Here is a 24,659-nt window from a genome sequence, read left to right as displayed (position 1 = left end):
CATTCTTTCCCAAACAGAATACACTGATGATGACAGGGCAAAAGGAGCAAAAGCCTGACTGAATTTGTTACCTTTGCACCTCAGAATTCATAAGAATGGTAAGGAAAATTATTATTAAACAATATGCCTTATCAAGTTTTAACTTTAAGTACATTTTTTTTTGACCATTAACTTTTCTAAAAGTTATAAGCAAATTCGTTTTGAAGAACAGTTCTTGTTTCAGGGGCCTAAAAGTTAAAATTTGTACTTTTTTCTTTTGTAAATTATGAGAACAGCACTTAGATATCAAGTAGAATGTTCTTTAGTTTAACGAATGTTGACTGAATACCTACTTCATACAAAATACTGCTTTATTTCCTACAGCTTCCAATTATTGTTTAACCACCACCATCTGGAAAAGTACTATAAATTCTTGCTATGTTGTTTGGAAATTCCTAGTACAATTATACTGCAAAACTCCAAAGCCAAATTTCTAAAGTCGCATTCCCCCAAAGTGATCTTTTCTTCTCTCAAAACCGAACACCGAAATCTCTAAAGGGACATGGTTCCATATACTCTGTCAAATATTTATACTCTCTATGAAACCAAACAAAACCAATCACACGTATAGTCAGTTATATATGAAAATGAAAGGAAGAATATATATATAGTTTGTGCTATCGGCTACATCTATGTGTCGACCACAGACTCTCTATCCTCCTACTTCAACATATAACATTTTTAACAAATATTAAATTTGGAAACATATCCAAAAGGAACTATAATTTGGTACTCTAGTTGAACCCACATTATAACATACTACAAAATGAAAATAGCACTGAGATACAACTACTACAAAAATGAAAATATCTCAGCATTAAGATGTAAATCAGAATAGAATGCTTTTTATTACATATATTAATAATATCAATTCTCAATGTTTAAATCACACTATCTTTGCCCTGAAAACAAAGTTATGTATCTTATTTGTAGTCATTAACATAACCAAAGAAATTATCAAAGTAAAAACAATTTCCACGAAAATCTTACTTAAGGTATTTTACTCCAAAAAATGTATTAAATAAGATACATCAGGGCAGCCCCAGTGGCCCAGCGATTTGGCACGGCCTAGGGTGTGATCCTGGAGACCCGGGATAGAGTCCCATGTCGGGCTCCCTGCATGGAGCCTGCTTCTCTCCCTCTGCCTATGTCTCTCTCTCTCTCTCTCTCTCTCTCTCTCTCTGTCATGAATAAATAAAATCTTTTTTTAAAAAAATAAATAAATAAGATACATCATGTCTAGATTTATGTCATGATGTAATTCCTGGTATAAAGAGAGAAGCAATTACTAACTCTATTATAAATCATAATTTATAGATTAGTTTTTAAAAATCTGTTAGTATATTAGCCTTTATGTCCTCATTATACAAATGATTTTTATTTTGGCCATAAAATACTATCTGAAAATTTAAAAATTGAAATGTTTTACTTATTTGTAGGCCTTAATTGCTTTAATCATAATTTACTCTACATCAGCTGTAAGGAACCGGGGCATCCAGACGAAATAACAATCCACTAGATTCCAAATTATCTGTAATTAAATTTCAACAACTCCTTCATTTTATAGATGAGAAAGGAGAGGCCCAGAGACAGCCTGCTAGACTCTTCTCTGTTTGCTGTAACCTCATGCTGATCTCCTCATAAGACAAGATTTGACAGATGTAGGAAAATCAGTTAATTGGTTTTCCTGGTTGGTTATGAGTTCTCAATGATAGTCTCAGAAATAAGAAAAAACAAAAAATAAAACCAAAAAAATGAGTAGTAAACATACAGTGTGACTGGGGTGAATATTTTTCATATACAATTTAAATTCTTAGCATAGCAGTAAATGAACAAATGAATAAGTGAACCACAAAGCTCACATTATTTCAGAGTGGCCCACTTTGCGTTGTTTGGAAAAAAGGTTCTCATTTGCATTTGCAACTGAAATAAAAACCTTTGTTATAAAATATATTAAGGTTAAGAGAAAGTGAAAGGGTATATTACCATTAAGTAGCTTAAAAAACAGTTTCAACAAAAGTAAGTAAACCAACGTGTTTTGTTCAAAAACAAAAAATCATTCAAATGCACCATTACAATAGTATCATATATGGTTATAGGAGGTGTTAATTTCTGAAATTTCAGTCAGAAGAAATATATACTCAGAGATGGATACAATAAAAGAATGTTGAATCATACTAACAATACAGTATTTTCTGATCCAAACAGCACTGAACTTTTAAAAACAAGTAACAGAAAATAAATCTATAATCTTTTTATTAATGTGAAAATTGGCCCTCATACAGAAAAGATCACCGACCACAAATAAATTTGCCTTGGTGATAAGAATGAATATAAATTCTAATTCATGAATATGACATTTATTTTTCCATTTTTTCCTTGTTACCTTTTGTTCCAACTTTAGCTTTCTACTCATTTTGATTTCTTTGATGACTAAGCTACATTAATTATCATGATTGATATAATTTGATAAATGTTAATGACTATGCAGAAGGTGAACATCTGCCCTCACTATATTCTAATTTTTTCTCCTTCTCTGTGTATATATTTTTCTAATAAAGTTATAGACTGATGAGTTTATTTTTAAATGATCCAAGATGGAGTCTAAGAAAAGATTCCTAAGTGGATTTGTAAATTGCCGTTTGTAAGGTAAATAGCAAAACTGATTATAAATTATCAGATAGTAATTCAGATTTTTTCCAAGTTTTTTTAAACTGGCAATGCCAAATAGAATATACTTTATTTTGTCACTGATAATATTCATGCAAGTTCTTATTTGAAATTTTGAATCTTCAAGCATGTATTTATATGTTAAGAGAAAAATCATTCAGTGAAGGGAATATTTGCAATTGTAGTATGCATGTAATTCAGCTAACAATGAATATCATCTTATTTTCTATGTGGTAATTTTTCATTTAATAGATTCTGAAATTAAATTGTACTATTACATAAAACTTATCTTAAGCTTTCAAAAGACTGCTTTAAAATGACATTTATAAAAAAATAAAAAATAAAATGACATTTATAGGTAGATGGTAGGTGCATTACAAACAAAAGTGTGCATTGATTTAACAATTTTTAAAAACTATCAAAAATATGAAAATATTTTACATTTAAAAACTCATGGTGACTTTATTTTTTTTTTTAAAGATTTTATTTATTTATTCATGAGAGACAAAGATTGAGAGAGAGGCAGAGACACAGGCAGACAGAAGCAGGCTCCATGCAGGGAGCCCGACGTGGGACTCAATCCCGGATCTCCAGGATCAGGCCATGGGCTGAAGGGGGCACTAAACCACTGAACCACCGGGGCTGCCCCTGGTAGTGACTTTAAAGGAAAGTTATGTAGGAAGAATTTTATTTAAATAAAATTATTAGGTTATATGAATGAACTTTTGAAATTAGAAAATCAGAAAGACATAAGAAATGAAATATCATGATGCTCTCCAAAAATGAACTGGTTTGTTAAACTTTGCAACCTATTCCTTGTTCTATAAAAATGAGAAATATTTGAGCAACATTTGAGCATTAAAAGTGCTGAACTTACATAACAAAAAAATTAATGAGACAGCAACTTTCTATTACTGAAAATAAATAAAATATAATTTAATAATTACAAATACTGTAAGCTGCTCTACGCTAATTCCACAAAAATCATCAGGTCAAATTGGAGCCCATTGTTTTTCTGGCAGAAATCCAAAGGGCGGGATCCCTGGGTGGCGCAGTGGTTTGGTGCCTGCCTTTGGCCCAGGGCGCGATCCTGGAGAACCAGGATCGAGTCCCAAATCGGGCTCCCGGTGCATGGAGCCTGCTTCTCCCTCTGCCTGTGTCTCTGCCTCTCTCTCTCTCTCTGTGACTATCATAAATAAATAAAAATAAAAAAAAAAAAAAAGAAATCCAAAGGGCTACAAACACAGATAAATAAACATAAACTGAACTACCATCAGACCATCAATTCCTCCTAAATCCAAGAATGTGGATTACCTGGTAGAATCATATATTTCTTTACGTCTCTCACATATTAAAAAAAGACATTCAAAAACATCTGAGGTCATGTTATCAATGATAGGTATTATTTATTTTCATATTATTTATTTCTGTGAGGTACTTTCTTTCAGAAGTCAAATCTAAATTTAGAATCCTTAATTTGAAGGGGTTTGGGAAGGGAAGTTCATGTAAAATAAACCTAAAATTTCTCCAGAAATAACAAAGTTTAAAACTACTAGTAAATCTCTCATTCTGTAAATAAATATTTAAATTGGGGGGTTAAAATGACTCCTTAAAAATTCTGGTTTGGTGTAAAGACCATTTTGTCTAAGTACAAATACTGAAGGTATTTTTCCTGTTATTCACCCAAAAATGCTTATAGCAAATACCATAATTAAGAGTACTACTACAAACATATGGCTCCAAACAAAAGGAAGTATCTAAATATGTGGGGATTATGTCTTAGAATTCTAAACATGCACAAAACTATATAAGATATGAAACTAAGACAAGGAAAGTATTTCAGATGTTTGAAAACAGAAATAATAAACTCTCAAGTGAAAAATGATAAGCATAAAATGAAATAATAAAATACCAATAGTAATCATGTAAAAAGACCAATAACAAGGAGAATAAAAGGCTATTATTGATCAAAATGGACTACATAAAAGCTAGTTCCATGTGATGTAGTTTTTTCAATTTGAGCGTAATTAAGATAACTCCTTCCACGAAATATGCAAAGGTTATAATCAAGAAATTACAAAAAAAAAGATTTTTAATAAACATGAAAGTATACTCAATCTCATTTGCACACAAATGCGAATTAAAATGAGAAAATATTTTATGTATTTCATAATAAAAGACCAAAAAGATATTTTCCTCTATCAAATTAAAATTTTTGGTATTAAAATTTTTAAAAATATTAATAATACAATGAGGAGATGAGAAAAATAACAATTACATACATTACTGATATAATTTTCTGGTAGACAATACAGCACATGTATTATAATAATAGTATATGTATCAGAATGTGCACACACTGTGATTTCAGTAATTACAACTCTAAGAATTCATTAGCTATTACCATTAACAGAAAATAATTTTAAAGAAATTAGAAAACTAAGAAAAAAAAAAGGAAATTAGAAAACTATATAACAAATGTTCAGGAATTTAACAGCATGTTTATGAAAGAGTAAATTAGAAAAAAATAAATACAAAATCACTTTTGGTTAATTCATGCAATTGATTATGTACTTGTTATATATGAAATGGAAATATACTCAAGAAAATAGAAAATATTTGTTCAAACAAAATCTTTCACATGAATGTTCACAGCAGCACTGTTTGTGAGAAAAAAAGTAGAAACAATCTAGTGTCCATTAAATAGATATACAAAATGTGGTATTATCAATATAATGGAATATTATTAAGCCATAAAAAATCAACTACTGATATACACTACAACATGGATGAACCTTGAAAACTTTATGCTAAGTGAAATAAGCCAAACACGAAAGGTCATATATTTTATTATTTAATTTACATGAAATGTCCAGAAGTAAATTCTTAATTACTGGTTGCCAGGGGACAGGGGTAGAGAGAAAAGAAGTGATCACTTAATGGGTATTGTTTCTTTATAGGGTGATGAAAATGTCCTGCAACTAAGCAGTACTGGTAATTGCACAATGCTGTAAATATACTAAATAGCAACGAATTATACATTTTAAAATGGTTATAATGGTGAGTTTTATGATATATTAATCTCATTTAAAACTACTAAAAAACAAAATTAAATGGAAAATACAGTATGGCCATGAAAAGATGCCTATAATATACTAAGCGCAAAATACAGATCACAGCAAAGGAAATACAAATACATACACATTCATATGCACATAAATATATAATATATGTGACAGTTATATCAGCTGCAATTATACCTGCAATTTCTGTGGAAGATTTTATTAATATTCCTACAGCTCTAAATTTGAACTTCTGGTCACTTTTTTGAGCAGTAGGAGGAAGAGGGATGGCAAAAAAAGGCTGGTAGCCCAAGAAGATAAAAGTATATACAGAACGAGGTTAAATTAAAAATCAAGCAGTCTACATGTCAGTTATAGGATAAAATCTTAAAGTGAAGAACGAGGAGGCTTTTCAAAAGGCATCAGAAAAACAAATAATCAAGGCTACAAGCATAACAGTAAATAAAGTATAGGAATATAACTTTAATTTTAAAAGATACATGAAAAATACAGAAATTTGAGGGACACTTAAATTTTTCCAGTTACTAATTTTTTCCATCATACCTGCCTTACAGACTAAGGCTTTTTGTGTTTAGAATCTACATGTTTATTTACTACTGAAATTTAAATTTAATGTATTATATAGAGGTTAATTTTATTCCCTATACAATTTAAGACCCTAAACCAAATTTACCACACTACATATAACTCTAGGTAATTCAAGAATTACTTGAATATTATCATTTTCTGAAATACAAAATCTGCTGTAGCTTTCCTAAATTGCCAAGTACATAACTTAAAAGGGTGTTTCTCATAACGGCCTTGTTCATTGTTTAAAAGCCAAATTCTGGTAACCTTCAGAGCCACTTTCATATCTCTTATATCATGTTTTGGCTTAAGGATATGGGTTTTTATTGGGTGAGTTGCATTCATATGTTACCACAGAAACAATTCCAGTCTCATTTTGTGTGCAAACCAAGAATCAAAAGTTGGAAAACCTTCAAAAATGAAAAAAGAAAATTCAAAAGCCAAATTAACAGGTTTATCCTTATCCATTGTTTCTAACAGTGTTTATTCTATACTTCAAAAGGTGGCCTCATGGGGAGGTAACTATTTATCATCTAAGTCAGGAAGAGCTTTGAGGTTCAAGCCAGTGTTCCTGAGCAATGCTTAGTATCATAACAGTTCAACTGAATTGAAGAAATTCTAAAATGTCAAGCCACAGACATTCTAACTTAAAAGAATCTGAATCCAGATGCTATTAGGAAAAAAAGCCTCAGAAATTATTATTCTTGCATCAAGGATTCTATTTTCCAACAAATACTGAGTGCCTACCAAATCTGGGGCACCAGAGATCTGGGATACATCAACAAACAAAAAGATCTTTGCCCTGGTGGAGCTTACATTTTAGTGTCGGTAAAGACAGACAATGAATAATAAACATAATACGTGAATCACATAATACATTAGAAACTAACACTAAAAAAATAGTTCAGGGAAAAGAGGTCAGGAGTGCTTGGGGATGAAAGGAAAGGAGGTGAATTATAATTTAAAATATTGTGGAAGGGTTTAGGCATCATAGAGAAGTTTTGAACGGATGGGGGAGTTAACCATTCAGATGTCTAGAAGTGTTTTCTATACAAAGGGAACATACACTATACTACTACACTCCGGCAGTAATTTTCCTGGTGCCATCAAGAGAAAGCAAAAGATGGATGAGGCTAAGAACATAGCAATCTAAAAAGAAAAAAGGAATCCACTATATCCAAGTATAACCAGAAAATAATATTCAGAATCAAGGCAAAATCTAAATTGAATGTGAGTCCGCAAGCCCAATGTTAGTAAGTATAATTAGCAGATTCACAGGAAATTTGACACAATGTCTCATAGTATTTGATCACGTTTTTTTTAAGGAAGTGATATATTACTAGTTGACAGCCTGTAGTCTTCTATGATACTCAGAAGCTTTTTCATTTTTATCAGTTATATTTCACACAGTCTTTACAAAATTCACTTCTGTATTCCATCCCCATACCACCTTAGCTGAAGTTTACAAGACTATTTCTGACCACTTTATTTCATGCTTTTTTTTTAATTGGAGTTCAATTTGCCAACATATAGCATGACACCCAGTGCTCATCCCATCAAGTGCCCCCCCCTCAGTGCCCATCACCCAGTCACCCCCATCCCCCGCCCACCTCCCTTTCCACCACCCCTTGTTTGTTTCCCAGAGTTAGGAGTCTCTCATGTTCTGTCTCCCTTTCTGATATTTCCCACTCACTTTTTCTCCTTTTCCCTTTATTCCCTTTCACTATTTTTTATATTCCCCAAATGAATGAGACCATATAATGTTTGTATTTCATGTTTTTCTTACACTGTCTATACTAGTCTATAATCAAAGTCACAGATGACATTTTAAAGAATTCAGTTTTAATTTTTATGCTTTTCTGCTTCTTTCCTGTATAAAGACTTTCCAGACCTGTCCAGGCAGAATGAGTTATTCCTTCTTTTGCTCACTAATAATTCTATTATAATTCAATGACTTTTCTATACACTATTATTAATGTAGCCTCCTTCTGCCCTCCAAGGACTTTCATGTGAAAGCATTCCTTAACTATCTCCCAAGACTCTTGCACAGGGCCTACACTTATTACTAAATCAAAGATCAAGTGGAACAGAGAATAGGGTATGTAGGTGTGGAAATAACCAGGAGAAACATGGGAAAGTTGGTTGGTAGGGACAGTGGGAAGAGGAAAGTATAGGTGAGATACTGGAGGGTATTATGCTGAGTGAAATAAGTCAATCGGAGAAGGACAAACAGTGTATGTTCTCATTCATTTGGGGAATATGAATAATAGTGAAAGGGAATATAAAGGAAGGGAAAAGAAATGTTGGGAAATATCAGGAAGGGAGACAGAACATAAAGACTCCTAACTCGGGGAAACGAACTAGGGGTGGTGGAAGGGGAGGAGGGCGGGTGTTGGAGGGGAATGGGTGACGGGCACTGAGGTGGACACTTGATGGGATGAGCACTGGGTGTTTTTCTGTATGTTGGTAAATTGAACACCAATAAAAATTAATTAAAAAAAAATTTAAGACATATACTCCAGAAAAAGAAATTCATGCTATGATGCATTTCCAAAGGAGAGGTAAAGTAAGAGTTAAATTTAGCCAAGAAAAATGTGGAAAGGTGATGGTAAAAGAATGTTCTTTGGGGTTTCTTTTTTCTGTGTTCTATGACAAACTACTCAACTTCCTAAAGTAACTATGGATCAGAGTGGGAATTTTGTCTTACAATGAAAAAATAGGATTTTTCCCCATTTTACAATGGTTTAATGGGAAGCAACAGAATTTGGATGAATCATATTTTTAAATTTATGGTAAATTTAATGTTGGTGTACAGTTCTATGATATTTGAAAAATGTAAGGAATAATGTAACAAAGCTCACAAGATACTTATAGTTCCAATCGTCAAACACACACACAACAACTATTCCTTTATGCTGGTGCTATAAAATTAACACCTCCCCCCAACCTAACCCCTTATCCTATTCTCTGAAACTGTAGTTTTGCCTTTGCTAAAATGTCATGTAAATGGAATCATATAATATCTAACTTTCAGAATTGCTTCTTTCACTTAACATAGTTCATATGAAATTCATTCACGTTGCTTCATATAGAAACAAGTTTTTTCCTTTTTATTGCTGAGTTTGTCCATGATATGGAAATATATGGATAGGTTTATCCATTCATCTCATGAAGGACATTTGGGGTGTTCCCAGTTTTAGCGATTATGGATAAAGTTACTATAAACAGGTCTTTGCATAAACATAAGTTTTCATTTTTCTTGAGTAAAGGAGTGGGATTTCTGGGAAGCCTTTTTGCATTCCCACCAGTAACATATAAAAATTCCAATTTACTCACATTGCCATCAGAATTTCATACAGATTTGTAGGACCTGTGTATTTAACTGCATTTCCTGAATGACTAATGGTGTTGAGCATCTTTTCATGTGATCACTTGGCATATGTGTATTGTCTTTGGTGAAGTATCATTTTTATTTTTTTTAAAGATTTATTTATTTATTTATTCATGATAGACATAGATAAAGAGAAAGGCAGAGACACAGGCAAAGGGAGAAGCAGGCTCCATGCCAGGAGCCTGACACACTTGATCCCAGGACCCCAGGATCGCGCCCTGGGCCAAAGGCAGGCGCCAAACCGCCGAGCCACCCAGAGATCCCCTGAAGTATCATTTTTAAAAAATATTTTATTTATTTATTCATGAGAGACACACAGAGAGAGAGAGGGGCAGAGACACAGGCAGAGGGAGAAGCAGGCTCCATGCAGGGAGCCCGATGTGGGACTCAATCCTGGGACTCCAGGATCATGCCCTGAACCGAAGGCAGGCGCTCAACCGCTGAGCCACCCAGGCATCCCAAAGTATCAGTTTTAAATTGGGTTGTTTTCATATTATTAAATTTTTATAGTTCTCTGTATATTCTGGGTTCAAGATATGATCTGCAGCTATTTTATCCCAGCCCGTGACTTATTCACTTAACAGTGTCTTCTGGGGGATGAAAATTGTTAATTTTGATAAGGTTCACTTTACGTTTTTGTTTTTATGGATTGAGCTTCTGTTATTACATATAAAATCTATTAGCCTAACTGAATATAACAAAGGTGTTCTGGATTAAGATTGTTATACTTTCATATTTTAAATTTGGTCTATGTCCATTTTGAATTAATTTTTCTATGTGGTATAAGGGATGGCTCAATGTTCACTTTTTGCATATAGGTATCTCATTATTCCATTACTATCTGTTGAAAAAAGATTATCATTTCACCAGGACATTGCCTTTTCATCTTTGCCAAAAACCAATGAAGCACAGTTGTGTGGGTATACTTTCAGACTCTATGCCGCTCTCTACCTACCTACTATCTATGCTTTCACTAATAACACACTGTTTTACTCACTGTATCTTGATAGTAAGTTTTAAAATCAGATAGTTTGAGTGCACAACTCTGTTCTTCCTTATGAAACTGTTTACCATGTTTTGTCTGGCCATATAAAGAATTAGTTTGATTTCTATAAGAAACCCTGCTAAGACTCTGAGACTGAATTGAATCTACAGACCAATATGGAAAGAACTGACCTCTTAATCTCAGTTTTGGAAGAATTATCTTATCCAAAATGTCAGTAGTACTAAAGTAGAGAAACCCTATGGTAGACTTCTGCGGACGCCTACTATAGATGAAACATTTTTGTTTACCCATTATTGAAACCTAATCCCCAGTGTGATGGTATTTGGAGGTGGAGCCTTTGCAAAGTAATTAGGTCATAAATCCTCATGAATGGGATTAGGGCCTTTATAAAACAGACCTCAGAAAGCTCCCTAATTCCTTCTCCCATTTGAAGACAAAAGCAAAAAGATAGTAGCTATGAACCAAGAACCAGACTCTCACCAGACACATCTGCCAGTCACATGATCTTAGATTTACCAGTCTCTAGAAGCATAAGAAGTCTATTTCTGTTGTCTACATGCCACCTAGTCTATGGTGTTCTTCTATGGAAGCCAAAACAGATTAACACAATGCCCTTTAAAGAAGTTATCTTCTAATACCTGTTTGGTGAAGAGGTTGTATCATAAATAAATGCTGAAACTCTGCCAAATGATCTATTAAGATAATTCTGTGATTATGATTCTTTAATCTTTTTTAATGTTAATAAGATGAAGTACATTAATTGATTTTCAAATACTGAAATGCCCTTGCCCACCAAGAGTATATGTATATAGTTTCCTTTTCTTATAATATTTTGCCTAGTGTTGCTAGGTCAGGCTAATGAGGTCAGTTTAACGCTGACTTCATAAAATGAGATGGGAAGTACGGTTTCTTCTTTTGGGGAATGAGAAAGATTACTATTATTTCTTTCTTAAACAGCTGGTCACAACACATGAGCCCTATGTAGGCTTTGAGTTTTGTTTGAAGGTATTTTATTTAATTTAATAGATACAAAACTAGTTAGATTATCAATTTCTTTGTATGTTTTGTTAGGATTTGTCTGTCAAGAAATTTGTCCATTTCATCCAAGTTGTCAAATTTATGGTCAGAGTTGTTCACAATATTCACTTATCTTATGAACACAGGGTCTGTAGTAATGCCCTCTTTCATTCCTGATATTGGTATTCTGTGTCTTCTCTTTTTCTTGGTCAGTATAACTAGAGGTTTATGAATTCTATTAATGTTTTCAAACAACTAGCCTTTCATGTCATTGGTTTTATTTATTCTTTTTTGGGTTTTTTATTTCACTGATTTCTACATTTATTTATTTGCTTGCTTGATTTGGGTTTTCTTTTTTTTCTTTTTTTTTTTTTTTTAGTTACTTAGGATGGAAGTTTAGATTGTTGACCTTAGACATTTCTTCTTTTCTAATATAAGCTTTCAGTGTTTTAAATATCCTAAGCACTGCTTTAATTGAACCTCACAAATTTTGATGTGATGTATATTCATTTTTCATTCAGCTCAAAATACTTTATTATTAGATTTTTTTAAGTAAAGTTCACCCATTTCTTTTACCCTCCCATCTCTCACCTCTGGAAGCACCCATTTGTTTTCTATATCTGTGAGCTTGATATTTTAAATTTTTTACTATATTTTGACTCTGCATATGAGAGATCATATAGTATTTGTCTTTCTCTGGCTTATTTCACTTAGCATAATGCACTCGAGGTCCATGCATGTCACAAATGGCAAGATTTCATTCTTTTTTTATATCAGAATATTCCATGTGTATATATGCAATATCTTCTTTATCTATTCATCCATTGATGGACACAATTTGTTTCCATATCTTGGCTACTGTAAATAATGCTGCAATGAACATGGGGGTGCAGATATCTTTTTGAGTTAGTTTTCTTCAGATAAATAGCCAGAAGCAGAATTGCTAGATCATATGGTAGTTCTATTTTTAATTTTTTAATGAACCTCCATACTGTTTTCCATAGTGACGGCACCAATTTACATGCTCACCAACCAATAGTGCACAAGAGTTCCCTTTTATCTACATCCTCACCAGTACTTGCTATTTCTTGTCTTTTTGGCAATAGCCATTCTGACAGGTGTGAAGTATTATCTTACTGTGGTTTTGATCTGCATTTCCTGATAAGTGATGCTGAACATCTTTTCATGTACCTGTTAGCTATCTTTGAAAAATGTCTATTTAGATGTTCTGCCCATTTTATTTATTTTTAATTTTTTTATTTATTTATGATAGTCACAGAGAGAGAGAGAGAGCGCGAGGTAGAGACATAGGCAGAGGGAGAAGCAGGCTCCATGCACCGGGAGCCCGACGTGGGATTGGATCCCGGGTCTCCAGGATCGCGCCCTGGGCCAAAGGCAGGCGCCAAACCACTGCGCCACCCAGGGATCCCCCCATTTTATTTTTCTTAATTTTATTTAAATTCAATTTGCCAACATATAGTATAACACCCAGTGCTCATCTCATCATGAGCCCTCCTTAATGCCCATCGCCCAATTACCCTTTCCCCCCACCCTCCTCCCCTTCTGCAACCCTTTGCTTATTTCCCAGAGGTAGGAGTCTCTCATGGTGTTTGTCTTTAATTTTTCGCCAGTTTTCCCCCTTCCCTTATGGTCCCTTTCACTATTTCTTAGATTCCACATATGAGTGAAACCATATGGTAATTATCTTTTTCTTTCTTTTTTTTAAAGATTTTATTTATTTATTCATAGAGATGCAGAGAGAGAGAGGCAGAGACACAGGCAGAGGGAAAAGCAGGCTCCATGCAGAGAGCCTGACGTGGGACTCGATCCAGGGTCTCCAGGATCACGCCCTGGGCTGCAGGTGGCACTAAACCGCTGCACCACCGGGGCTGCCCTGGTAATTATCTTTTTCTGACTGACTTATTTCAGTCAGCATAATACCCTCCAGTTCCATCCACATCAAATGTAAATGGTAGGTTTTTGTCCTTTCTGATAGCTGAGTAATATTCCATTGTGTGCATGTATATACACACACACACACACACACAATCTTCTTTATCCATTCATCTGTCGAAGGACGTCGTGGCTCCTTCCATAGTTTGGCAATTGTGGACATTGCTGCTGTGAACATTGAGTTGCAGGTGTCCCGTCATTTCATAACATCTGTACCTTTGGGGTAAATACCCAGTAATGTAATTACTGGGTCATAGGGTAACTCTGTTTTTAACTTCTTGAGGAACCTCCATACTATTTTCCAGAGTGGCTGCACCAGCTTGCATTTCCACCAACAAATAGTGCAAGAGGGTTCCCATTTTTCCACATCCTTGCCAACACTTGTTTCCTGTCTTGCCGTTCTCACTGGTGTGAGGTGGTATCTCATTGTGATTTTGATTTGTATTTCCCTGATGGCAAGTGATGTAGAGCATTTTTTCATGTGCTTGATGGCCATTGGAGAAATGTCTGTTTATGTCTTCTGCCCATTTGACTGAATTGTTTGTTTCTTGGTTGTTGAGTTTGATAAGTTCTTTACAGATCTTAGATACTAGCCTTTTATCTTATATGTCCCCAGATTAGAGGAGTTCTCAGCAATGATTTGTTCAAACACGCTTTCGGTCCTCTCTCTCTTCACATCCTCTGGAATCCCAATAAGAAAAATATTATTCTTTCTCAAACTACCATTTGATTCTCAGAGTCTCTCCTTGCGGGCTCTTAGTTTTTCTCTCTTTTCCTCAGCTTCCTTTCTTTCATTCAACTTGTCTTCTATGTCACTCTCTCTTCTGCCTTCATTAACCCTAGCTGTTAGAACATCCAGTTTAGATTGCATCTCAGTTAGAGTATTTTTAATTTCAGCCTGATTAGGTCTCATTTCTGCAATAAGAGATTCCCTAGAGTCTTTTCCCTAGTGCTTTTTTTCACGAGCCTCCAGTAATTTTGTAATCCTGAATTCTATCTCTGATATTTTACTTAAATCCATATCCATTAGATCTGTGGCAGAGAGTATTACTTCTCATTCTTCCTTTTGTGGTGAATTCTTCCTTCTAGTCATTTTGTCCAGTGCAGAAAGTATATGAGTGAGCAGAATCAAAAATATCAACCATGACCCAAGCAAAATACACCCTAGACAATTCGAAAGAGGTCAGGGACCAGAAAATAGAAGAAAAAAGACAACGGAAGTAACAAATTTAAAAATAATAAAAAATTTTAAAGGGAGGAGGAGATGGTGGGGAGAGAGAATATAGTCTCACATAGTGGACCAAGATGGTGATCCTCTTGGTTATGAGTATATTTTGGTCTGTACGTTGGAAGATACTAAGTTCAAAATTTATATAAAAAATAAAAACATATAGAGAAATAACAGCAACAACAACAAAAACAAGAAGAAAAAAGGGGATAGAATGGGAAGGAAGAGAGAATATAATCTCACAGAGTGGACCAACATAGTGCTCTACTTGGTTCTGAGTGTATTTTGGCCTGTATTTTTGTTAAAAAAGGTACTAAATTCTAAAATTATAAAACAAAATAGAACAAATAAAACCCCCAAACTTATATATATACAAAAATTAAATTGAATATGTTGAAAGGAAACTAAAAATTAAAAATATACCTGACATGTAATTGTAAAAAATATGAAAGTCAAAAAGGAAAAAAAAAACTTAAAAACAGAGTTCATAAAATATTGTAGTTAGATGTGAAAAAGAAAGAATATTGGAAACTTTTAACCTGAAAGATAAAGGAATCATAAGGAAAAAAAAATCTTGAATTCTATATACTATTCTCTTTCAGTCCTGGAGTTTCCCAGTGTTCCTTGGTCAGTAAACTTGCTGTTCCCCTGTTCTTCCAGCTGATCTTCTGGCGAAGGAGCCTGCTGTGCTGATTCTCAGGTGTCTGTGCCTAAGTAGAGATGTCCTGCCCCTTGCCAGGTGAGGGTGCTCAGTGTAAGCTGCTTGCCCTGTGAGGTCTTTGTTTCCTAGAGGTCACACCTCTCTTGCAAGAAGTGGTCTCTTTTCTATTTATAGAAAAGTGTCAGGCTGGATTGAAAGCTAATTTGAGAGACCAGATGAAACGAGGACCCCTACTATTCCACCATTTTGCCTCCTTCATTCTGCCTATTTTAAAATCGATTTGTTTTTTGCTTTTGAGTTGTAAGGAGTTCTTTATGTATTTTAGATATTAACCCCTTATCAGATATGCAACTTGCAAATATTTTCTCCCATTCAGTAGGTTGCCTTTTCATTTGGTGGATCTCTTTGCTTTGTAGAAACTTTTAGTTTGGTGCAGTTTTTTATTTATTATTGCTTGTATTGCTTTTGCTTTTGGTGTCAGATTTCAAAAATCATCACCAAGATCTAGAGTTTACAGCCTATGTTTTCTTGTAGGAGGTTCTTCAGGTCTTGCATTCACCTTTAATCCATTTTGAGTTAATTTATTGTGTACAGTAGAAGAAAGTGGTCTAGTTTCATTCTTTAACATGTGGCTATCCAATTATCTAACATCATTTATTGAAGACAATGTCCTTTCCCCACTGTATATTCTTGTATATTGTTATAAATTAATTGACCATAAATATGTGAGTTTATTTCTGGGCTCTCTATTTTGTTCCATTGATCTATGATTCTGTTTTCATGCCAACATCATACTATTTTAATTAATAAAGATTCATAAGATAGCTTGAAATCAAGGAGTGTAATACCTTCAGTTTTGTTCTTTCTCAAGACTGCTTTAGCTATGTGGGGTCTTGTATGGTTTCCTACATACTTTAGGACTGTTCTATTTCTGTGAAAAAAACCACTGGATAGGGGTTACTTTAAATCTTAGATTGCTCTGGGTAGTATGGACATTTTAACCATATTAATTCTTCCAATTCATGAGCACAGAATATCTTTGCATTTATGTTTTCTTCAATTTCTTTCATTGCTGTCTTATAGTTTTCAATATACAAGTCTTTTACCTCATTTAAATTAATTCGTGGGTATTTTATTCTTTTTGATGCAACTATAAATGGGATTGTTTTCTTAATCTCTTTTTGAAACTTCATTGTTAGTGTATAGAAATACAACAGATTTTTGTGTACTGATTTTGTATCCTACAATTTCACTGAATTTATTAGTTCTAATAGTTTTTTAATGGAGCCTGTAGAGTTTTCTATGTATAATGTCATGTCATCTGCAAATAGTGACAGTTTTATTTCTTCCTTCTGAATGTGGGTGCCTTTTATTTCTTTTTCTTGCCTAACTGCTCTGGTTAGGACTTCCAATACTATGTTGAATGAAAAGTGGTAGAGTGAGTATTCTTGTCTTATTCCTTATCTTAGAGGAAAAGCTTTTAACTTTTCACTGTTGAGTATGGGGTTAGTTGTGGGCTTGTCAAATATGGTCTTTATTATGTTGAAATGTGTTTCCTCTAAATCTGTTTCATTGAGAATGTTTATTTAAAAAATGGATGAATTTTGTCAAAATTCTGAGATGATCATGATTTTTATCCTTTGTTAATGCAGTGTATCACACTGATTGACTTGCAGATGCTGTATCAGCTTTGCATCCCTGGAATAGTTCCCACTTGATCATGGTGTCTGATATTTTTAATGTGTTGCTGAACTGTTAGCTAATATTTAGTTGAGGACTTGTGCATCTATGTTCATCAGGGATACTGGTCTTTAATTTTTTCTTGTGACATGTTCTCGTCTAGGATGCTTTTTAATTTGTAATTTTCCTTGAGACTTCCTCTTTGACTCAAGTTATTTATAAGTTTAAAAAATTTTTCCAAATATTTGGTGATTTTTCATATCTTTGTTTTTAATTTCTAGGTTAATTGTTTATAATCAGACAACATACTTTATATGACATAAATTCTTTTAAATTTGTTAAAGGTTGTGCTATGCCTCAGAATTAGATCTTTCTGAATATTCAGAAATAATTTGCCCTTGAAAAGAAAATACATTCTGCAGTTGTTGAATGAGCTGTTTTATAAAAGTCAATTAAGTCAGTTGGTTGATAATATTGTTCAGATCTTTTCTGTCCTTACTTGTTTTAGGTCTACTTGATCTATTATTATGAAAGGACTGCTGAAGATGCCATGTATAATTGTGGATTTTTCTATTTTTTAATTCTCTAGTCAGTTCTATAAGCTTTTACTTTTTGAATCTCTGTTGTACAGGATTTTTTTTATCTTAACAAACTCTTTTATTATGTAAATGTCCACCTTCCATCCCATTAATTTTCCTTATTGTGAACTCTACTTTGCCTGATATTAAATATAGTCCACTCCAATTTTGTTTCATGGAGTATCTTTTTCTATCTTTTTACTTTTAACCCATCTGTATCGCTATATTTAAAGCAAATTTCTTTGTACATTGGGTCTATTTTTTTACCCAATCTCTTTTAATTGGTGCATCATTTATATTTACTATTTCAAATAAATAATGTACACCTAATGCATTTACTAATGTGGTTGGATTCAGGTTTACTATTCTATTGTTTTCTCTTTAACCCTTTTTTTCTCCCTTCCTTTAGATCATTTGAATATTTTTAGCATTCCATTTTTAAAAAAAAGACTTTTATTTATTCACGAGAGACACAGAGTGAGAGAGGCAGAGACACAGGCAGAGGGAGAAGCAGGTTCTATGGCAGGAAGCCCAACGCAGAACTTGATCTCAGGACTCTGGGATCATGCCCTGAGCCAAAGGCAGATGCTCAACTGCTGAGCCACCTAGGTATTCCTTTAGCATTCCATTTTAATCTATTTATTGGCTTTTTGGCTACATCTCTTAGCATTTTTATAGTTAGTGCTTTAGCACTTACAAAATAATACCTAATCTTTAACAGTCTACTTAGAGTTTTTATTTTATTATTTCAAGTAAAATAGATGATGACAGTCCCTTTACTTTCTGCTATTTTAAATGTCACTTATAGATGAAATCATAAAACCTCCTAACCAATGTTGGTAATTTTAATTTTATCATATATTAAAGATTGTAAAAAGAGAAAAAAATCTTCTATTTGACTTAGATAGTCACCATTTCTGTTGTTCTTTCTTCATTGATGCAGTTCCAAGTTTCCCTCTGGTATCATCTCCCTTTATAAAGGGAAGGAATTTTGTTAGAATTTCCGGTCTTCTAGTAACAATTCTAGTTTTCTTTCATCTGAGTATTTGCTTTGCCTTCACTACTGAAGTATGCTTCCACTGGATACAGAATTCTGGTTTGCGGTTCTTTTCTTTTAGAACTTTAAAGATATTGTTTCACTGCTGTCTGCTATATCTTTTGCTATTGTCCAATAGGTCTTGAATGCTTTGTTCTTCAGACTAGGTAATTCCTACTGATCTATTTTCAAATTCATAAAGATCTCTATTATCTCCATACTGCTAGAGTCCCACATAGTGTTTTCAGATATTATACTTCTGTATTCTAAAATTTCCATTTGTTCTTTTCAAGGTTTGTACTTCTCAATTCAGAATTTTTTTTTTTACCATTTCAAGAATATTTACATCTTGCAGCACACAATTATAATGGCTGCTATAATATCTTTGGTAATTAATCTCAGGACTGACATCTTTGTCTTTTTTTTGAGAAATGGTCATATTTTCCTAGTTATTCATTTGTGAAGCAATTTTAGGTTTTATGTTAGATGTTTTTAATATCATATTTAAACTCTGAATTCTGTTAAAATCCTTTGGAGTATGTTGATTTTTCTTTTGCTTTATTTTGGTAGGCAATCAACCTGGTTAAATTCAGATAGCCAAGTTCTTTCTTGCCTTATATGGGCAGAAATTCCAATATAAGTTGAATTCTTTGAGTTTGGCCCCTATACACGCCATTCTGGGACTTGGGCAGTATCCTAGCTCAGTCCTCAGAATCTTGGGTATGAAGCCAGGACTCATGCTGGTCATTAGCATACAGAATTAGGACATTCTTTTTTCCAGCTCTCTCTTCCCTGATACAATCTCCAGCTCCAAGGTCCCTCTTTTATTAATTTCTCTAGGCTTATGGAAGGTTTTTTCCCTTCTATCAGAACTTCCTTACCCCTTTCCCCCACTGTCAAACAGATCTGGGCAACTGAAGCTGCACTTGGGTAAAAAGCAGCAAGGAAAAAGAGAAAAAATGGGAAGATTCCAACACTCCCTGACTCACAGAAGTTCTTTTTCCTTATCCTCTGACCAGAAAGAGAATGTTACTGTTGGAGTTTTTGCTATCTGCAATTAAGAACTGACACCTTCTTCACCAATTAAAGCTGAGGATATAGGAGGGGGAAAAATACACAGGAAACTCACTCCTATAACAATTCCTCTTCAAATTTTGATATCTCTCCCCAATCTGGCTCCTACTGTTTATTTTTCAAAGAGACAAGTAGTTGTTTTCTGTATTCTGTCCAGAGTTTTTAGATGCAATCAATATGAGAGTGTGGTATGGACTTAATTACGTAACTCTAAAGTCATCTGTTGAAGTCCTAACACCTAATGTGATCATATAGGTAATTATGGTTGAATGAGCTCATAAGCATGGGTTCCTGATAAGATTGGACTAGTTAGTTTTCTTATAAGCAAGGACATCAGAAAGTACACGCTCATTCTCTCCACTGTGTGAGGACACAGTAAGGTGATCATCTACAAGCCAAGGAAAAAAGTTCTCACCAGAATCACAATCAGCCAGCACCTTGATTTTGGACTTTCCAGCCTCCAGAACTGTGAGGAAAAAAATTTCTGTTGTTTAAGCCACCCAGTCTGTGGAATTTTGCTATAGCAGCCTGAGCAGACCAAAACAGACAGTTTGGACAGTAGTGGGCTTACTCCATCCGGCTAGACCTCTAAGTTCATTTAGCTTTTTCCATTATAATTTTTTTAAGATTTAATTTATTTGAGAGAGCACAAGCAGAGGGAAAGAGAGAAGCAGATTCCCCACTGAGCAGAGACCCCCCCCCAATGCAGGGCTCAAACCCAGGACCCTAGGATCATGACTGAGCCAAAGGCAGCTACTTAACTGAGTGAGCCATCCAGGTGCCCCCCATTGTAATTTTGAAGGCCATAATATGGTAAAGTGTAATAAAAGACATAAGAGAAATAGAAACCATGCTACCTGTAAAAGGATACAGTAGAAAGATAGGAGAAGTTTTCTTAGTAAATTTGCCAGAGATAAGAAGAATGAAATGAAAAATTCAGAATGAACTTCTGGAGGAAAGAAGAAAGAGAAAAACCATCAATAAGAAAAGCTTATTAAGAAGAGGCTAGGGGGATGCCTGGGTGGTGCAGTTGGTTAAGCATCTGACTCTTGGTTTTGACTCAAGTCCTGATCTCAGGGTCCTGAGATAGAGCCCCATGTTGGGCTCTGCACTGAGACTTTCCCTCTCCTTCCATATCTCTCCCTGAGCATTCTCTCTCTAAAATAAATAAATAAATCTTAAAAAAGAGAGAGAGAGAGTGAGAGAGAGAGAGAGAGAGAACTGGCTAGAAAGAAAGGAATAGGAAGAAAACAGAAGAATGCAGAACTGGAAAATGAAATGACTATGCAAATAAAAGCTTCAGCGGGTAATAACCAAGAGTATATCTCGTGCTCAAGTAGAAAAGAAACTTACAGGGCACCTGGGTGGCTCAACTGGTTAAACGTCTGCCTTTGGCTCAGGTCATGATTCCAGGGTCCTCTATCAATCCTCATGTCAGGCTCCCAGATCAGCGGGGAGTCTGTTTCTCCATCTGCCCTTCCTCCCGCTCATGCTCTCTCTCTCTCTCTCTCTCATATAAATAAAATCTCATTCTTAAAAAAGAACCTTCCATCCAAAGGAACAAAAAAGAAATTAAAACACAAGTCCAGAGAATGGAAATAGGTAGGCTCATATAAATACACACAGGAAAAAGGGCATGTCTTAACTTAAGAAAATGTTATATGCTATACCACACATTAACATATATAATGCAGTGATGATATATTACAGTATATATAACATATACTATGAAAATATATATACATGTTGGAGAGTATCTCCAACAGACTCTCTGTGGAGCACGGAGCCCTACTCAGGGCTCAACTCAATCCCAGGACCCTGACATCATGACCTGAGCTGAAATCAAGAGTCCAATGCTTAACAAACTGCACCACCCAGGCACTCCTGAGTATTTAATGAAACATATTTTTAATCACATGACAACAGAGCCTATCTAAAAAGGAACTAATGAACACTTAAAATTAGGACCACAGCTGTCTTATCTCAATGTTACATACATTGCCCATTAAGTTTAACTATTCACTCAAATCAACCACAAAGGGCAAGGAGAAAGTTTTGGAGCTCTCTTTAGATATATCAATAATTTGTCTATGGAGTGGGAAACATGGAATTTGAGGACCATCGCTTTTCTACCCAACACAAAATAGGAGAATTAAAAATTCTGGATAAAATATAACAAACACACTTTAAAATATGGTTAGTACATTGGAGTGCCCAGAAGGCTCAGTTGGTTAAGTGTCTGACTCTTGGTTTCCACTCTCAGGTCATGACCTCAGTGTCATGGGATAGAGCCCTCCTCAGCTCTAGGCTCAGCTGTAAGTCTACTTCAGATTCTCTGCCTCCTCTCTCTCTGCTTCTCCCACTGTTCTCAAAAAATAAATAAATCTATGTTTTTAAAATTTCTTTTAAAATTTATTCATTTGAGAGAGAGAGGGAGCATGAGCAGGGTAAAGGGTCAGAGGGAGAAGGAGAAGCCGGTTACCCAATGAACAGGAAGTCTGACTCAGGGCTTGATCCCAGAATCATGAGCTGAGCCAAGGTAAATGCTTAACCACTGAGCCACCCAGATACCCCAGTAAATACATCTTTAAAAAATAAATATATATAATATAGTTAGTATATGAAAAAAATCACAGAAATTCTTAAGAAGCCAAAAATGGTAAGTAAATAGAAAATAAGGGAATCTATAAAACCCCTAAAACTGAATATACCACAATAGGCTCAAAATACAGAGAGCAAAAATAGACATATCTGTAAGAATCACCTGATTAATCCATCATAATAACAAAGGTTTCAAACTTTTAAGTTATTAATAGATCAAGCTGTCAAAAATGAACACTTGAGAAACATTAACAATTAGAGAATACACATTCTTCTCAAGATGAAACATTTATGAAAACTAACCATAAGCTATGCCATTAAGCAAAACTTACAAAGTTCAAAAAATCTGCCATGCAGGCCAAATTCCTTTATCATTTTGTTAACATAGAAATAAAAATTAATAGGTAAAATTCTTATTTCCAGTAACATTAAAAATTAACTTCTAGGGATCCCTGGGTGGCGCAGCGGTTTAGCGCCTGCCTTTGGCCCAGGGCGCGATCCTGGAGACCTGGGATCGAATCCCACATCGGGCTCCCGGTGTATGGAGCCTGCTTCTCTCTCTCTCACTGTGTGCCTATCATAAATAAATAAAAAATTTTAAAAAAAATTTTTAAAAAAAAATTAACTTCTAAATAACACATAAGCCAAAAAAGAGATAATAATGAAACATAGAAATTACCTAAAAATGAATATTAAAAAATATTGTATTTCCCAACTTATATATGTAAGCAAAGCAGTACCTGGAGAGAAGATTGAAAAATAATCTGGTAGGAGTCCAACATAATAAAACAGACTCAAAGAAAACAGAAGAAACAATGGTGTCATTAGCATACATAAATGATCAAAAAAGCCATAAGTTAATTACTTGAAAGACTAAGAAAATTAACAAATCTCTGGCAATAATGTTTACAAACAAAGAAGAAAAAGAACTAATATTAGGAATGCAAAAGGGGACCAAGCACTTCCATGCACTGGCTGACAAATGCATGGAAAATAACAACAGATATCCACTGATGGAATTTTTGTTCTTTAACAGCAACATGAATGAAATACATCATACCCTTCAGAAGAGGGAGAGGATGGTTCACAAATAATGAGGGTAGGGTATAAGTTTTTTTTAAAAAAACAGAATCTCAGCTTTTAAAACAATATTATAAAGATGAATATGTGCTACATGTTTTAGTCTTAGGATCTCTTCAGTAAGCTTCAACTTTTGAAAACCATTTAGATAAATTTAGCTATTTTAAATATGGCACAGTGAAAGGAAAAACTGCAACTAACAGGGATTAAACAAGAGGGCACGGAAAAGAAGAAATTGATAGTGGGAAAGAAGATATATGAGAAGTCAAAAACCTAAAGTGACCTGTAAGCACATGCATACCACCCCACCTGACCCAGGTTATTTACTGGCAAAATCTATGCAACAGACAATTCCAAACTTAGGGAAAATTCTTACAAAGAATTAAAAAAGATAAAACAACTCTAATTCATTTAGTGAAGATAATATAATCTTGATAACAAAATACAGATAAATTACACAGAACCAAAATTCCTACAATATTAGCAAACTAAATCCTAAACCTGGCCAAGTATATTAAAACAATACATGAGGCTTGAGTTGGATTTATCCCAAGAATATATAGGATGATTTAACATTAGGAAAACCACTGGTATAATTCTTCACATTAAAAAATTAAAGGAGAACTCTGATTCCAGACAAGATGAAACAGATGCACTTTACTTTTGCTAAACACAACTACAAACTCTGGACATACATATAAAATAAGTATGAGAAGATTCTGTAGATGGAGAATAAAAGGAAGACTGCTAGAGGACCCTGGAGGCCAAGAAATGACACAGCAGGTAAGTTTCTTTGCCTTGTACATCCCAGACTCTGTGGTGGACACACTGGCAACCTGAAATAGGCTGGCCTTCTCCTCTTGAGTGTTAATTTTAATGGTGGAAACATTAATTTTAACAGTCTATTGTGGTTCTAATATTTTGTAGGGGAAGTATGTAAAGCAATTATATGCATATTTTAAGTTTTTAATTTTAATTCCAGTACAGTTAACATA

The 24,659-nt window shown here is 34.2% G+C and overlaps 1 protein-coding gene across 5 annotated transcripts in view; it reads right to left on the bottom strand.

The window, feature by feature from the left end:
- RUNDC3B (RUN domain containing 3B) overlaps positions 1-24,659 on the bottom strand; it is a 297,797-nt gene that overhangs the window by 90,688 nt on the left and 182,450 nt on the right. The window lies entirely within an intron of this gene.

The sequence above is a fragment of the Vulpes lagopus genome, chromosome 13, assembly GCF_018345385.1.
Source record: "Vulpes lagopus strain Blue_001 chromosome 13, ASM1834538v1, whole genome shotgun sequence".
NCBI classification, from domain to species: domain Eukaryota; kingdom Metazoa; phylum Chordata; class Mammalia; order Carnivora; family Canidae; genus Vulpes; species Vulpes lagopus.
Note: the sequence above shows the minus strand (reverse complement) of the source record. Positions and strands in the feature narration are given on the sequence as shown.